This window comes from Littorina saxatilis, linkage group LG16, assembly GCF_037325665.1.
Source record: "Littorina saxatilis isolate snail1 linkage group LG16, US_GU_Lsax_2.0, whole genome shotgun sequence".
Classification (NCBI taxonomy): Eukaryota; Metazoa; Mollusca; class Gastropoda; order Littorinimorpha; family Littorinidae; genus Littorina; species Littorina saxatilis.
This window is the reverse complement of record NC_090260.1, coordinates 26,577,810-26,593,207: the sequence shown is the minus strand read 5'-3', so window position 1 is coordinate 26,593,207 and position 15,398 is coordinate 26,577,810.

Here is a 15,398-nt window from a genome sequence, read left to right as displayed (position 1 = left end):
GCTACGACGGAAAAGTGTCCGAGAGCGTGGCCTATCGTGGGCCAAACGTGACAGGATCTCCATGAGCGTGGTTTGGTCGGGGTGGGATCTGCTAGGTCGCGAAGCTGCACGCTCTCCCCACGTTTATTTGAACTGCACAAAACAAACGTAGCCGGGTCTGGGCGCAGTACAGTCGTGCTGTGTTTTTTTTTATTCGCCATATGCTGGATTTTGACGGCGCGCCACGACTTGAAAACTTTTTCAGATCGGAGTGAACGGCATGGTCGTCGTAAAAACGTAGAGCTTTGTGACGGGGGTCGTAACAAAATCTTCATCACGACTGTACTGCGCCCAGACCCGTCTACGCTTGTTTTGTGCAGTTCAAAATAAGCGTAGGGAGAGCGTGCAGGTTCGCGACCTAGCAGATCCCACCCCGACCAAACCACGCTCATGGAGATCCTCTCACGTTTGGCCCACGATTGGCCACGCCCTCCGACAATTTTACAACGGAGTAGAAGCGGCGTCTCTGTGTGACCGGGGTATTACGTCGCGTGTTTTAATGAGTCTAACGTGGCGCATATTAGCGTTAATCTAAAGCATATATAATTATCATATTTTTGGTGTTGTAAAACAGCCTTGTTTATCTGATCATTCTTACTTGTCAAACACGTATATCGCTGCCCATCCCACCCATCAAAATACCCGCGCCCGCCCCAGGCTACCATGTTCCTCTTCGTGCAATTGAATGTCGAATTAACACAGGAAGATGGTGAAACTGGCTGTCTACATAGAATTTAAATTTTTGCAATTAAAACAAAAACAGATGACACAACAGTAACCAGGCTTGGTACGTTCTTAATCAATATTTCGGAAGCGACAAACTGCCTTCTTCAGGATGGTATGATGAAAGCGATCGGCACACAAGTCTATGTCAACATCGGAATCTAGTTTAAGTACGGAAATCCAAAAACTAACATGAAGGTCTTATTTCAGAACCAAGCTCGACTTCGAAATCTCTAGTAAAATTGAACTGTGTATAAGAATATAGATAAATAGCAGGGGCGGATCAGTTGCTTTGTAAGGGGGGGGGGGGGGGGGGGCACTTTGAATCGAAAGTGAATGTGATGGGCGCGAAGCGCCCGAATTTGCTAGGGGGGTCCGGGGGCATGCCCCCCCAGAAAAAATTTGCCCAAAGAAGCAAAATGGTGCCATCTGGTGCCATTTGAACTTAGAAATGGTCATAAAATCAGCATAGAAAAATCTCTTTTTTTTCTTCTTTTTTTTTTTCTTTTTTTTTCGGGGGTGGGGGGGCACGTGCCCCCCCCTCGTCCGCCCCTGAATAGTAGTATAGTGCTGTTAATGTAAAGTTATTTATATATGCCCCGTATGATGATATATGACGAGTCTTTTTTTATCGGAATATTCCAGACATCTGAATATGCTGGGTACACAAGCAACACTGAATTTTTTTTCGATTTTTAGATTCATTCCTGTAAAATCTCCCAACTCTAAAACAAATAGGTCTAGTGGAAACAAGTGTCTTGTGCAAGAGAGATCAAGGGAGATAATTGGCAGGATATGTCGCCCGTCGACTCAAGTTCTGAGTTTTGTGTGGGTATCCGTGTTCATGCACTACGCCTCCAAAATGAACAGTTTACAGATGCACAGTCCACAGAAGCGTCGTAAAGATATTAAACTTTAACACTGCGCACATAAAACATATTTTTAACATTATGAAAAGGACTAAAAGTACTCACGAAGATTGCTGATTGAGGTTCGTCAAACATGCCTTTTTCACCACGCAGATCCCGATCTTCGGCAAGCAGTGGTGAGCGCCAAAAGCCAAGCGCATGCGCATTGAGGCACAAAGTTAAAAATAGAGAGGAAATCCCCACCACCGACGAATGTTCGTCTGACGAAGGTTGAATCTGGATGTCCCTATTACTTAACAGAAATATGAGGGCCCCAAAGGGGGGGTATCATCACGATCACGGGAAGGGAAATTTTAGCTTTCACGATCACAGTTACCTTGATTTTTGTTTTCACGATCACGAACCCCAGTGGCAAATCACGGTCACGGTAAAAGTTGCAGGTACAGAAAGCACGTGTCAAAGTAAACACAACCACACAGTAATTCGCTCCTCTGGATCTATTTTTTATTCAACACAAAGTATCAACTGTTGCACTTTTTTATTATTTTTTTTAATTCTCTTTCATACACACATAGAAATACATATCGATTCATGATTTGTAATCAGTAACAAGAATGTTGTTTTCATTGTTTTTTCTCTCGCTCTCTCTCATACAAACACTCACAGGAATATACACTTCAGGGGCGGAGCAGTTAACCCAGAGGGGGTGTGGGGGGGGTTACAACCTGGGGTCCAGGGGTAGACCCCTTGTGGGGGACATGGGCCCCGTTGGGGGGTCTGGGGGGCTTAGCCCCCCAGAAGCTGAAGAGTTTTAGCTATTTTATGAACAATTTATGGCTTATCCTTGATTTTAAACATGATCAACTGGTGTGAGCAGCCACTCATTATTTCTTTTAAAGTTAGTGTTAATTTTTTTAATTTTTTTGACAGCCGGGGGGGGGGGGGGGGTTTCTGGAACCCTTGTAACCTCCCCCCCCCTAATCCGCCCCTGCACTCATACACATTCAACTTCCACACCCTCACTCACACACATGAATATATACTTGCACAATTTCACATTTCCAGAGCTAAATCTTTTAAACCCATTTTCTCAAAAACTATTGGGCGGGTTGAAATTAAAGTACATGTATGTGTGATGGTTGAGTCTATAATAACAAAATCCCCAACGAACATGACTTTGATCGACTTTGACATGAGGATCAAGTGACCCAAACTGGCACGTCTCCCCGCCATAGTTCCTGAATTTAACCCATTGTTGATAAGTTTACAGGCGCTAAAATAAATCCAAGCTTAATGCAAAGAATTAAGCGACAATTAGAATATAATAATGCCAAGCGTGTCCACGTTGCTGGGATGAAAAACACATTTCTAGTTTCGGTTTTGGCTACACGCAGACTCGATCAGACTCGAGCCAGTCGAGGTCACACTGAGGGAGTCACAGCCGGACGTGGCAATGTCGACAATGTCAATGATCTCAATCAAACTCAAAGATCTTGAACAAATTTCAAGATCTTTGCCTACATTCAGAACAGTCATAGAGCAACATAGACAGGGCCGGACTAGGGGGGGGGGGGGGGTACAGGGGTGGCGCTACTCCCCTCCCCCCTGGCTTAAGCATGTACCTCCCAAACGCTTTTTTTTGTGGGGGAGGAAGGGGGGGGGGGGTTGCATCTGGATCATCATGAAATCCAAGGAGAAATCGCACCTCTCACCCCCTTTCGAAAGACATTTTTCTTCAACGAATTTTGTGATGAAAAGTATGAGTCCTTACAATCTCAATTCTTCTTCATTGCCTATACAGCTTGCTGTCGAATTTACCTTTTTCGTTCAAGGAGAGGCTTCCTTTCCCTCCAGAAACATCAAAAACCGTTCAGCTTCAAGGGGGCAACCCCACCAAGGGGCTTTGCCCCCTGGACCCGCATCTGTAACCCCTCCCCCTAGTACTTACCTAGTCCGGCCCTGATAGATCAACATACCTTGACATTTCGTCTTCGGAAAGACGGACCCGTAGGAAGGCATTCTCGCCGCCTGCTTTGGTCTGGCTTGAATCCACAAAATATAACAGAAGTTCGATGACAGTACCGCTGCACGCCTTTTTTGATCTTCGAATTCGAATTTGACTGAATGCACTCAAAACTTTAGCACGAAGCCCTTCCATTGGATGAAGTTTGGCAGACTTTTGTAATTCGCCTTCTGATTCGATCTCTTTTTTGTGTGATTGGTTCTCTTACAGGGAAGCAATCGCTGTCAAAATCATATTTCTGAATGTGTTGTTGCTTTCCTTCAATCGGGATTGGCTCCTTGACGAATAGAGGATCATTGAGTGATAGAGCTGTGAAAAATGTACGTTGAAAATAAAATGCGTTGCAATAATGCCCATCACGATCACGAAAACAAATGACGATCACGATCACGAGACTTGATTTTTTTGTCATCACGGATCACGGGCAAAGTCCCATCACGATCACAGAAATGGAAATTTTGGCAATCACGGTCACAGAAAGGTCAAAAAACGCCAATCACGATTTTAAACTTGGGGCCCTCAAATATGGGAACAACAACACACACACACACACACACGCACATACACGCAAACAAACGCACAAACTACTAGACATTGCAAAGGTGAATGAAATAGCTGTAACGTTAGAGTAACTGTAGTGAAGAGTGTCCATTATATGAATACATGTCCAGGCTAGGTATTAAGGATAAGCGGAAAGAAGTAGAAACAAGAAATTCCTCCGAGGTAGGAAAAACACCCCCGTCCTTACCATTCTCACTGCCACCAACTGAGAAGGCACTGCTAACAAGTGTGGTTAAAATAAGTTGATTGAGTGGACAAAGAGACAGGCGGAGAAAAAGACAAATCAATATAACTCTTTCTGTAACACCTACTGACCGCATACAGAAAACAAAAGATCCCGAAAAAAACCCCACCAAAATCGGTTTGCGCTGCGCGCTGAGAGCAGGTATTGAAATATCTCATCGACCAGATTTTGTCCGGGGTGTATCTGCCGCTTCGCCGGGTAGCAAGTAGAGCCGAATACCCGGCTTGAGTGATGCACTGTACGCCGGCTTCGAACCATGGACCCGTCAAGCTTAGGTCCCTTCCAGACTCGTGGAATGGGAACAGCACGAACATGATTCAGGGGCCATAATGCCATTCCTGATCATATCATGTCGAGTCCCATACTTGTCGATGATGATAAAATCGTTTATTTAACGTCACTCTGTAAAAACATTGGCGACATTTGTCTTAGATTAAGAACACACACAGGCACGCACACAAACTTTCCCTTTATGTACAGTGGTTCACCACCCTCCCGCCCCCCGCACACTCTCGCTCATCTAATTAAGAATGGTGTTAAGAGATACTTGGATATAAAATGGTATTTTTAAAAGTTCTGATAAAAATATATAGTAGCTGTATGAGAAGCAATGGCGTCAGCCGCAGCAACGTCTCTTCATATCCAGGGACCAAGTGGGTGCGTGTGCATAAGTCCAGCGATAAGTTTGGGACCTTGCCACCCAAGGTCTTTATTAAAACTTAAAAGATAGCTTAATTTTTCCTTTGAGGTATTTGGCAGAATATTTCTATTTGAGTTTATAAACTGAGTCAGGGGTTGAAAGTGGCATGAGTTCAAATCACACTCCAAAGTCAAATGAGCATACTTGTCGATGATAAATGATAAAATCGTTTATTTAACGTCACTCTGTAAAAACATTGGCGACATTTGTCTTAGATTAAGAACACACACAGGCACGCACACAAACTTTCCCTTTTTGTACAGTGGTTCACCACCCTCCCACCCCCCGCACACTCTCGCTCATCTAATTAAAAATGGTGTTAAGAGATACTTGGATATAAAATGGTATTTTTAAAAGTTCTGATAAAAATATATAGTAGCTGTATGAGAAGCAATGGCGTCAGCCGCAGCAATGTCTCTTCATATCCAGGGACCAAGTGGGTGCGTGTGCATAAGTCCAGCGATAAGTTTGGGACCTTGCCACCCAAGGTCTTTATTAAAACTTAAAAGATAGCTTAATGTTTCCTTTGAGGTATTTGGCAGAATATTTCTATTTGAGTTTATAAACTGAGTCAGGGGTTGAAAGTGGCATGAGTTCAAATCACACTCCAAAGTCAAATGAGCAATGGTGAGGTCGGATTGACAGGTGCATTTAAGCTCTAGAAATTGGTAATTCCCAGCTTCTGCCCTTAGGCGGTTAATCCTTTTTATTACACGTGGGCATGCATTATAGGTGTTTATCTGTTTTGATGGGGCTTCCTGAATGAGCCAGCCAGAGCTTATAGCCTTGTGCATATATTTGTTCCTCCATTCTCTCCAGAGAAGAGAGTCTGTAAGGCTACTGATCTCAGAAGCAGACAATGGCAGGTCTACCTCGGAGGCGCCCATGCCTTGGGCAGCTTCTTTAGCGGCTTTGTCCGCTTTCTCGTTGCCAGGCACGTTCACGTGTGCTGGACACCAGACCAGGTTAATCTCGCTTCCTTTTTTTATAATTTTATTTGCCAGCTCCTTTATGGCAATGACAAGATCATGTCTTTTTGATCTTTTGTTAGATCTCAATGCTTCAATGGCTGCTTTGGAGTCAGAGAATATAGCTATCTTTTGAGGAGGAGTGTTCTTGAGATTGAGATGAACAAGCGACATGCAGATGGCAAGGAGCTCAGCTGAGAAGATCGAGTTTCTGTTGCACAGTTTAAATTTCCCAGTCATGTCATCGCTGGGGATTACAAAAGCTGCGCCAGCCTTCTTGTCATCCAACACTGACCCGTCTGTGTAAACATGAACATGGCCTTTGTATACAGTATCAATGTGCTCAAGGGCTTGTATCCTGAGTAATAACTGATCATCCTTTGTAGCTGTGCAATATTCTGTGTCAAAATTCATTTCTTTCATTGTCCATGAGGGATCACGAGATATGGGGTTTTGGGCCACATCATTTGGGTCGACACTGATTTCACTAAAGAGTGAAGCATTGAATTGAGCCAGTGAGGAGAAAGTAGTGCCAAAGTGGGCCTTTTTGTTTTGGACATGATTGTAATGCGGTTGTAGCTCCTCTTTTGTTGAGTTTTGCACTGTGTTGGCTCGAACATTGTAATCTGCGCAGCACTTACGCCGCCACATGTCAAGAGGGAGGAATCCTGCTTGGTGGTATACAATGGCCTGCTTTGAATGCCTTGGGTGTCCGAGGGCAAGCCGGAGGGCACGACATTCCGCTGACTGTAGCTTATCAAGCCATTTTCGAGCCGACGAGAAGTAGGCCTCCTGTCCATATGATAGTCTTGATCTTATAAGAGCTCTGGTGATGTTTGTTAGAATAACTGGGCACTTTGCCCATGGTTGGGCAGCCAGTATTGTAAGAAGGTTGATGGTCTTATTTGCTTTGCTTAAAAGATACTTTAAGTGAGCAGTCCATAGTCCATTTGAGGTGAAAAGTACGCCCAGATATTTCACCTGCTGACTGGGTGAGACAAGAGATTTATCTAGTGAGAACTGTATCTTTTCTCGATCTTCCAGTTTTCGGTTTGTAAAGACAACGAATACAGTTTTCTCGGCAGAGAGAGTGAAGCCATTCTCCCGCATATAGTTCGCAATGTTATCTATAGCTGTTTGCCACTCTTTAGAGAATTTGTGTTCTGTTTTATAGGTTTTGTTTTGATACTCTTTGCATAGAGCAATATCATCCGCATAAAGCGTCAGTTCGGCTCCATGTGTTTTAATTGTAGATATGTCATGCAGCATAATGCTAAAAAGCAGTGGTGCTATTACTGAGCCCTGTGGCACTCCCATGTCAACTTTGCGAGTGGATGATTTGGCACCTTTATAATCAGTTTGAAAGGATCTGTTCAGTAGAAAGCTTTTTATGTATTGAAACATATTACCACTGATGCCTAATTGCTTCAATTTGAACAACAATCGTTGGTGCCATACTGTATCGTAGGCTTTTTTGATGTCAAAAAAGACAGCAAAGAGAGACTTCTTGCGTGAGAGAGCTTTCTTAATTTTAGAGGACAGTTTTACAATGTGATCCGAGACACCCCTGCCTCGACGGAAACCGGCTTGGCACAGGGGTATTACCTTTTTTCTTTCCATTTCATCTTCTAGTCTGGATTTTAGTATTCTTTCATAGATTTTGCTCAGATGGGAGGTCAGAGATATAGGGCGCCAGTTGGAAGGGTTAGCTCTTGGTTTTCCAGGCTTTAAAATGGGGATCACAACAGCCTCTTTCCAAGCTGTGGGAATCAGGCCAGACTTCCAGCATGTTGAATAAAAATCCAGTAAAAGATTTAATCCTTGGTTTGGTAAATGTTGTATGACCTGATCGTTTATTGGATCAGAACCACAGGCGGATCGGACTTTTGTCACCGATGCTATAGCCGTTTTCAGTTCTTGAATGGATAAGGGAGCATTTATTTTTAAGGAAGGGTTGAGTTCTGGGTCGTTTAAGTCCTGTTTATCCTCCCACTTCTTACGGAAGAGTTCCTGCTCACATAACAGTTTATCTGTTTGGCTTGCTGCTGCAAAAATATCTGCAAACAGTTCTGCTTTTTCAGGAAGGCTTTCATATTTTTTTCCTTCGTGCATAAGAGGACGTTCAGCCTGCTTGTGTCTGCATTTGAATTTCCTTATTTTGGTCCAAATTTTTCCAGCATCTCTGTAATCGCTCACTTTGCTGGACATGTTTTCAAAATATTCTTTTTTTGCTTTGTCTATAATTTTGTCACATTGTTCTTCAGTTGATTTCATATTGTTGTGGTTTTGTGCAGACCTGAAGCGATCATACTTCTCTTTTGCAGTTCTTTTTAACCTGATGGCTGTTCTGCATTCTTCTGTCCACCATGGGCTCTGATCAGTTCTACTGGGTCCGATAAAAGGTTTTGTTTTGGGGATTGACAATTCCATTGCATTCAGCAGGTTTGATCTTAGCTGTTTATATTTGTTGTCGATACTTTCTTGGGACTCTGGATTGCCATCCAAGAGGGTATGTGCATCGGCAGACTTAGTGACAGCGTCCTTGAAAACTGCCCAGTCCGCCTTTTTATAATTGTATTTTAAGGCTTTTGGGCCTGGCTCTGTGTGTGGTGATTTCCCAATAATGGATATCATGATTGGTAAGTGGTCGCTTTTTAATTTATCTGACACAACGCACCAGTCCGTTGTTAATCCGAGAGTGGGACTAACCAAGGTTATGTCAATGGCGGAGGGGTGTTGGTTTGAGATATCGGGTATTCTGGTTGCTGATCCGTCATTTAGTAAGTACACATTTGATTGCGTTATATAGGTGGCAAGGCTCTTTCCCACGGCACATGTCTGATCGGGGAAGTTGGCATCCCACAGGGGGTTTCGGCCATTAACATCTCCTCCGATCACCCAGGTGCGTCTTCCGTCGAGCTCCGGGAGCCAGCTGAAAATCGGGCCTTTGGTAATGTTTCTGTTATATATGTTTAATAAGAAGATGGATGGGCCATCATTCAGCAGAAGTTCAACTAGGTTTGAATGTATTTTTGTGTCGGCCGGAACAGGGGTTGGGTGAACATTGTACTTCAGATTGTCTCTGACATAGGTTACTGTGTACTTGATAGTTTGTGCTCCGCTCGTATCATCAACCTGATAATCTGTGACGGGTGGGTAAAAGAAACCAGATATGAAGGGGAGTTTTCCCGCATGACAGAGTGGGGACTGTATCAATAATACATTGAACATGTTGTTTTGGTTAAGATAATTAATAAGGTACGGTAGAGCAGTGTTAAGGGAACGACAGTTCCACTGCAGTATATTTATTCTTGAATCCATTTCAATCACAGAAGACCTAGAGTCTGTTGTGACCGTTTGATCTGCCCCTCAACTCTCTATGTCATTGTGTTGTCAAGGGGTTGAGACTCTGTTACAGATCTGCCTCCCTGAATGCCGAGAAGAGCGCATTGAGTGGAAAGTATCTTATTTAAGGCTGGTGGAGTTGGATTTTCCTTTGGCTTAAATATTTCAGTATATAGCCCTGTCAGAAGTGTCAGAACATTTTCGGGGCTTTCATTCGTTTTTGCTTCAATAAGTGCAGCTAGGATGCCAGTGACGAATTTGAACACCTCACCGCAGTTCTCGGCGCTCATCATCTTCATCTTTGCATAGCTTTCTGTTAAAATATGTTGTCTGAGGCAGTCTTCGGACTGTGGCTTTGGTGTGTTTTGTGTTTCATCTTCCTCAACAATCATCAACTTTGGTTCATCCATGAACAAGTCATCATAATCGTGTGTGGGGGAAGTTTGAGATTCTGCATCAGCAACCTTTTTCTCATTGTTTGTTGTTGGCTGTTTGTTTGTCTTTGTTTTGTCTGCTGCTTTTGTGGGGGCCTTTTTTTACATTGTGTGTTGATTTTAGTTTCTGGGCAACAGTAGACTCATTATTAATAGGGTTTATGTCAGTTCTTTGTCCAGGTCTCTGGAGGGCGATATTTTGCTCTGAAATGGGGTTTTCACTACGAGGGTTGCTTGGTCCGCCTTGATTTCCTGTGCGTATGCGGCTTGTTGTTGGTTCTGGCCAGATAGTGCTATAATCCTGTTTTTTAATCTCAGCCACGAAAGCTGGGGAGGTAGCCAGGTTTCTCTTTGCTTTGCTGGCACCGCGAGGAGCACTTTTCCCCCCGGCCCCTGCCATTTTCAGCACCCAGCACTCATCGACTTCTGAATCAGAGTCATTAGATGTATCTGGGTCTTTCTTTTGTTTTTTCATTATTTCAAACTTTGCTCTTCTTATTGCTTCTGCATATGGGATGTATTTGGCTGCTCGGATTTTGTTTGCTGTTCTTCGGAGCACTAGCTCAGGACAGCCTAAGTAAGCTGCCGAGTGGGGACCGCCACAGTTTAGGCAGTGTTTGTCATTTGGACAGTTGTCAACTGGGTGGTCTTTCTTTTGACCGCATCTTGGGCATTTGTCTTGTCTGGCTTTACATTGTTTGGAGCCATGTCCCAATCTCTGGCACTTAGTACACCTTCTGACTGGGGCCACATAGGGTTCGACAGCAAAGAAGGTTTTCACTATCTTCACTGTATCTGGTAGCGTTTTCTTTAAAAAAGTGATTTTGACAGCTTGAGTAAGTTCCCCCTTCTGGTTTTTTAACCGCTGAAGAGATTTTACTTTCTCAAGAGATTGTTGAAGTTTATCAAGGTCTTCAGAGAGTGGGATGGGTCTGATGACACCTTCCGTTGTTGCCTCTGGTATAGTGCATCTTATTTGCACTTGAGCGAGATTGGTGAGATTGGCAAGTTTATGTTGTTGTTTTTCATTGCAGCAGGCAATCAAGAATTTGCCCGAGGGCAGAGGTCGTACACCTTCTATCTGACCGACCGCGTCAACCAAAACACGACACTGGAGTGATGGCCCAAGTTTCGAGAACATAGCTGGACCTGTAGCCGCGTTGGTGAGAATGACTGGGTATTGTGCAAAGGTTGAAGGAAGACTTGGTGTCACCTTTTTTGACTTTGTGTGTCTAGGGGGCCCAGTTTTGACTGGTTGTGAGACTTTTGACTGTGGCTGAGGCAGAGCCTGTTCGGCATCACTGTTAGCAATGGGTGCTTTTTTCTTCCGCTGACGGCGGCGTTGAGTTTTAAAAATGTCATCGTCTTCTGTGCTTTGGGAAGGTGAAATGTTCCCGTCTTCTGAGGGCACTGCTGCGTTGTGGTTATTGACACTGGCGTCAGCGTCAGAGTGGTTGTTTGAGCCCTCTTTTGTCTTTTTTGAGCTTGTTGGAGAGAAGCTGTCGGAATCTCTTAACCTTTTTCGGGGTGTGCAACACAATGTGCTGTCCATAGATTCAGCAGGGGTAGAGGTAGCCAAAGGTGGTTTGTCGACGACGCCCTAGGTACCACATCACAAACAGAACTGTGCAATACACAGGTGTTTTCTACAGACACACTCAAACACACACACACACACACACAGAAGCCGTATATATATATATATCTATATCTATTGTATAAATATATAGAGATAGATGAGAGTGTATTTTTCGCGTGGCTATAAATTGATTCGACCTTTGCACTTTTACAGTGAGGATAATTTACGGGTCCAATTTACGTTCTGGACACTGCGGTGACCTTCTAAAAATAGTAACAGAACGCCGGGAATATCCGAAGATGTCCCCTCACACTATAGTGCACCATACGAAGGAAGGGAGGTAAACGCTGAAAACATGGAGAAGATAAGGAAGAGTTATGCGTAGTTGATCCCCCCAAAAAACCAAAATCCACCAATAACTCCCTAACCGTGTGTTTGACTGGTCCCAATTTTTGTAAGGACCGTCTCAGGAATGTATAGAACCTGTTCACCAAGTTTGGTGACGATCGGTCCGTTCATTCTTGAGATCTACTTGCGAACACAAACAAACACACAAACAAACAAACAAACAAATAAACACATCCAGTGAAACCTATACACACCCCTATACCGGGGGTGTAAAAATAAAAAATAAAAATACCCATGAAGAAGGATGCTCCCCGCCCAACAAAAAAAGAAAAGAAAAAAAGAAGGGTTGCAGCAGCCTGCATGCAACTGAGGTAAAAAAAAACAAAAAAAACAAAAAAAACAAAAAAAAACAACATCGGAATCTATCACGTAAAGAGTACTTTTAAAGTTTGCCTTCTGCTATTGCGTAAAGCTGTCTGCCAACTGGCTGCATGCTGAAAACACGACGAATACAGTGTAAACAATATTAATGAATTATAAAATCAAAATGGCAGTGGGTGAGACAAATAGAGTTCAAACTATTCAAACTGGCTGCATGCTGAAAAACACGACGAATACAGTGTAAACAATATTAATGAATTATAAAATCAAAATGGCAGTGGGTGAGACAAATAGAGTTCAAACACAAAAGAAGACAAGAACAACGCAAAGGAAAAGTCAAAATGTTGGCCTGTGGAGACTTCTTCAGGATGCAAAAAAAAACAAAAAACAAAAAACAAAACAAAAAAAACCAAAGAATAAAAAAAAGAGAAAAAAAGTGGACGCACAAAAAAAAAATATCAATGAATAATTGTGAGGTTTCCCCATGTACATTCGGGAAGCTTTCTGTTGAAAATAAGTTGCTAAGTATTTCCCGCCCAACCTTTTTCTCACGTGTTTACTGTAACTTCTTCTTTTTCTTCTTCTTCTTCTGCGTTCGTGGGCTGAAACTCCCACGTACACTCGTGTTTTTTGCACGAGTAGAATTTTACGTGTATGACCGGTTTTTTTAGCCCGCCATTTAGGCAGCCATACGCCGCTTTCGGCGGAAGCATGCTGGGTATTTTCGTGTTTCCATAACCCACCGAACTCTGACATGGATTACAGGATCTTTTTCGTGCGCACTTGGTCTTGTGCTTGCGTGTATGTTGTTAATATTCATGAGGTCAGGTGAGTGTTTTTGCTGCATGAGGTCACGTGCATAAGTTCACCAGCCTCGGCTCAACCCCGTCCACATGTATTCTGTCTTAAAGAATCGCAGGATTGGTTCACATTTTATTTTTGAAAAAAGAATGGGGGTAATTGAGCCAGGCTGACACAGGCAAACAAACAGATATATCTTAATCTTAATTCAGCCGTGAGTGCAATTTGAGAAGAAGAAACCAGGTTGACAGTTAAACTAACAAATAGATCTTACTCTTGGAGCAGCAGCGAGTGGAATGTTAGTAATAGAAACCAAGTTGACAGTTAAACTAACAGATATATCTTATTCTTGAGAGCAGCAGCTAGCAGTGTTGGAATATTAGAAACCAGGCTGACACAGTTAAACACACATATATATCCTACTCTTGGAGCAGCAGGTAGCAGTGTGGGAGTAGTAGAAACCAGGCTGACACAGTTAAACTAACAGATATATCTTACTCTTGGAGCAGCAGGTAGCAGTGTGGGAGTAGTAGAAACCAGTCTGACACAGTTAAACAAACAGATATATCCTACTCTTGGAGCAGCAGTTAGCAGTGTGGGAGTAGTAGAAACCAGGCTGACACAGTTAAACTAACAGATATATCTTACTCTTGGAGCGGCAGGTAGCAGTGTGGGAGTAGTAGAAACCAGGCTGACACAGTTAAACAAACAGATATATATATCTTACTCTTGGAGCAGCAGCTAGCAGTGTGGGAGTAGTAGAAACCAGGCTGACACAGTTAAACAAACAGATATATCTTACTCTTGGAGCAGCAGCTATAACAGTGTGGGAGTAGTAGAAACCAGGCTGACACAGTTAAACTAACAGATATATCTTACTCTTGGAGCAGCAGCTATAACAGTGTGGGAGTAGTAGAAACCAGGCTGATACAGTTAAACAAACAGATATATCTTACTCTTGGAGCAGCAGCTAGCAGTGTGCGAGTAGTAGAAACCAGGCTGACACAGTTAAACTAACAGATATATCTTACTCTTGGAGCAGCAGCTATAACAGTGTGGGAGTAGTAGAAACCAGGCTGACACAGTTAAACAAACAGATATATCTTACTCTTGGAGCAGCAGCTATAACAGTGTGCGAGTAGTAGAAACCAGGCTGACACAGTTAAACAAACAGATATATCTTACTCTTGGAGCAGCAGCTATAACAGTGTGCGAGTAGTAGAAACCAGGCTGACACAGTTAAACTAACAGATATATCTTACTCTTGGAGCAGCAGCTATAACAGTGTGCGAGTAGTAGAAACCAGGCTGACACAGTTAAACAAACAGATATATCTTACTCTTGGAGCAGCAGCTATAACAGTGTGCGAGTAGTAGAAACCAGGCTGACACAGTTAAACAAACAGATATATCTTACTCTTGGAGCAGCAGCTATAACAGTGTGCGAGTAGTAGAAACCAGGCTGACAATTAAACTAACAGATATATCTTACTCTTGGAGCAGCAGCTATAACAGTGTGCGAGTAGTAGAAACCAGGTTGACACAGTTAATCTAACAGATATATCTTACTCTTGGAGCAGCAGTTAGCAGTGTGGGAGTAGTAGAAACCAGGCTGACACAGTTAAACAAACAGATATATCTTACTCTTGGAGCAGCAGCTAGCAGCGTGCGAGTAGTAGAAACCAGGCTGACACAGTTAAACTAACAGATATATCTTACTCTTGGAGCAGCAGTTAGCAGTGTGCGAGTAGTAGAAACCAGGCTGACACAGTTAAACTAACAGATATATCTTACTCTTGGAGCAGCAGCTATAACATTGTGGGAGTAGTAGAAACCAGGCTGACACAGTTAAACAAACAGATATATCTTACTCTTGGAGCAGCAGCGATAACAGTGTGCGAGTAGTAGAAACCAGGCTGACAGTTAAACTAACAGATATATCTTACTATATCAAACATCTTATAATATCTTACTCTTGGAGCAGCAGCTAGCAGTGTGGGAGTAGTAGAAACCAGGCTGACACAGTTAAACAAACAGATATATCTTACTCTTGGAGCAGCAGCTATAACAGTGTGGGAGTAGTAGAAACCAGACTGACACAGTTAAACTAACAGATATATCTTACTCTTGGAGCAGCAGCTAGCAGCGTGGGAGTAGTAGAAACCAGGCTGTCACAGTTAAACAAACAGATATATCTTACACTTGGAGCAACAGTTAGTAGTGTGGGAGTATCAGAAACCAGGCTGACACAGTGAAGCGGATACGGTAGAGAGAGTCCTTTCTGTTTCACTAATGTAAATTATTTTTGGTGTTTGAGACAGAATACGCCATAGATGAGGTTGCGGCTGGTGCAGGAGAACGTGCGTTTAATTTTGAACTCATTT